The following is a 3,361-nucleotide window of genomic DNA, read 5'->3' on the forward strand; positions in this document are numbered from 1 at the left end:
GCCCGAACGGCTAGCTTTACCCAAAATAATTACACAGAAACTAATATTTTAAACACTGCCTGGACAATTAGTTCCAGCCTCTTATTGGCTAGCTCTTACATATTGATCTAACCCATTTCTAATAATCTGTGTAGCCCACGAGGTGGCTTACCAGGAAAGATTTTAACCTGCGTCTGTCTGGAGTGGGAGAATCATGGCGACTGCCTGACTCGGCTTTTTTCTCCCAGCATTCTGTTCTGTGTAATCTGCCTACCTAATTTTCTGTCCTATCAGGCCAAGCAGTTTTCTTTATTAGTTAACCAATGGAAGCAACAGATAAGATACAAGACCCACCTCCATCATTTTCCCTTTTTCTGTTTAAACAAAAAAAGAAAGGCTTTAACTTTAACATAGTAAAATTATATATAAAAAACAGTTATCAAGTAAGAATTACAGTTGCAATATTTTATCTACTTTATCTTTTATTATAACTAAGGAAAACTATAACTATCTATTTTTCAACTCCATCAAAGACTCCAGAAGGATATAATATTACCTAAGCAAACAAGAAATCCAAAACTCTAGAAATGACAGAGGCATCTCGCTGCCTGGACAGTCACCCAAAGTTCCTCTGTACCGTTGGGGCATCCATCTTTGGCCTTCAGGCCCATAGTATCCAGCAGACATTTTTATGAAGCAGGAAATTTTAAAGACAATTTAGTCACTTCTGCTGTGTCCTGTAGAATGTCTCACAGACTTTCATGAATCAGGAACCCCGAAAGACCATCTCACCTTTAGGCAAGTTCAGCAGTTCTCTTTCTGCAGGTTCGTTGTGTCCAGTTTATGCAACAGTCCAGGAAAGAGCAGTTTCTTGCCCAAATGGCTATCAAACTCCACAAGGAGCCTCTTTGAAGCCCATCTTTCTCTTGAAGTACATTGGTGCTGCCAGGAGCAGATGTGTCTCATTGTCATGAAAAGTCCTAAGTTATTAAAACATTAAATGCCATATTCTGTAGTCTTTGAAAGATATGAAGAATGCCCATCTAACTGAAATATATGTCTATATATCTAGAAAATCTAACATGACTACAAGCTTGACTATTATCAATGATTATCCATCAACAACCTTTATTTCCTAATTATATGTTACATTATAAAAATGAACTATACAATCACAATACCTTAATCAAGATCAGAAATACATATACATATAACAAAATTGACCTTAAAATCCACACCAATGCAAATTATTTATATCTATATCATATCCCCCTTTAAATGTAAAAGAACATTTATAAACAATATTTGGGAGCATGGGCACAGTTTTTTTTCTCCAAACTGCTTTCTGCTAAATGGGGGCGCTGTAATTTGGGTCTTTTATGGGACACCCTGTCTGTTAGGTTCATTTTAGTCGGCAATTGAGCAAAGTAATTTTTTGAGGGTGTTCACAGCAACCTTTCAGGAGGGCGTGGTCTATCATACCATATTGGGATAGAAGCAATCCACAGGGTCTCATCCTCTGTGAAAACAAAAGAAGACCCTCTCCAAAGCATCATATCCTTAGACCCAAATTCTGAAGTTATACCCTCATGATATCTGTTCTGGTTCCACTTGGCAGCCCATATAATGAAATATCTCTCTGTACTTAGCTCCTTTACAGTCAAAAATTTTAAAGAAAACGCAATAATACAAAGAATCCAGACTCTCTGTGAATTTTTCATTTTTACGTGGCTTATTTTTCTTTATTTCTCTTAATCTATAACTATCTGTACTCTGTCTCTTTAAAGACTTTACCTTTTTTTAAACCATTAACTTTATTCTCTCTATATATATTTTTTTCTTCTCTCTCTCAAGCCTATGTATATTTATCCAACATTGTGATCCATTTATAGGTCTTTTATGTCTGAAATCTGTTTTATTGTGAATCTGTAATTTTTTTACTATCTAGGAGCACTTTGTTTTGCACTTTTAAATCGTTAAGCGCTTAAGAATCTAAGTTGTGACATTCCTAGGTCAAAAACAGGTACTGCCTGCTTGCCCCGCCCGGTCCAACATAGCGGAGCTGCTTGTGCCTCTGATCCTTGCACATTACACTAGTAGCGTGGTGGAGCTGCTTGTGCCTCTGAGCCACAGCATGCAATTACTTCCTTTTAGGCACACAGTGAGTCTAGTTGCCATCAAACAAATCATAGCACTTTACTCCAAATGCTCCATTCAAGAGTCAAGAACTCAAGAACAATGGCAATGGGTTTTTGATCCTACTGCACGTACTGGCTTTGTGGGAGCCTAGGCTGTTTGGATGTTCACCTTACTAGACCTGGAAGGAGGTGGGAGGTCCTTGGACTCCCCACAGGGCAGGGAACCCGTTCTGCTCTTAGGGCTGATGAGAGAGGGGGAGTTGTTTGGGGGAGGGGGAGGGATGTGGGAGGCGGTGGCGGGGAAGAGACAGAAATCTTTAATAAATAAATAAATAATAAAAAAATAAAATAAAAAAAGACTCTGTCTCCCGCAGGAGCCAGACAGAGATTGCAATGGCGGCACAGCCCAGGAAGTGGCAGTTTAAAACGGCAGCCTTTTATGTTGTGGATGCTGAGTTAGGAAATTTTCTCTGTGGCACACCACCCACAAACAGCAAAAAGCTGTGTTAAACTCTGTTTTTTGTGTGTTTAAAATTAAGCTCTCTCAGGTTTTTAAGTGGATTTAATTGGCAACGTTGGGCACCACTGTTGAAGGAGCAGCGGGCTACGTTCCTACCTGGATCCCACACGGCTAGCTTAGCCCTGGAAATAATTACATGGAAACTGTATTCTTTTAAACACTGCCTGGCCCATTAGTTCCAGCCTCTTATTGGTTAGCTCTTACATATTGATCTAACTCATTTCTAATAATCTGTGTAGCACAAGAGGTGGCTTACCAGGAAAGATCTTGACCTGCGTCTGTCTGGTGTAGCGGCTTAAATGAAGGCAGACAGAAATTGTAATAATATATACAGCTTTAATTGAAAAAGAGACTTACAGAACCAGAGGTTCCAGCAGAGAACAGGAAAGCAGAAGGGGCGGGGGAGAGCACACCAGCAATATTTATTAGTAAAAAATATCCTCAGGCCACACCGCCCTACAAGCAAGGTGATTGGCTGGGGCTACCCCTACAGTCTGGAGTGGAAGAATCATGGCGACTGCCTGACTTGGCTTTTTTCGCCCAGCAATCTGTTCTGTCTACTCCGCCTACCTAATTTTCTGTCCTATCAGGCCAAGCAGTTTTCTTTATTAGTTAACCAAAGAAAGCAACAAATAAGATACAAGACCCACCTCCATCAAATGGCATAAAATAAAAAGACAAGCATGTTGGCACACACCTATAATATCACTTACTCAGGAGCCTG

Source organism: Microtus oregoni, unplaced genomic scaffold (genome assembly GCF_018167655.1).
Source record: "Microtus oregoni isolate MIOR12 unplaced genomic scaffold, Mior012 000080F_ref0000499, whole genome shotgun sequence".
In the NCBI taxonomy this organism is placed as follows: domain Eukaryota; kingdom Metazoa; phylum Chordata; class Mammalia; order Rodentia; family Cricetidae; genus Microtus; species Microtus oregoni.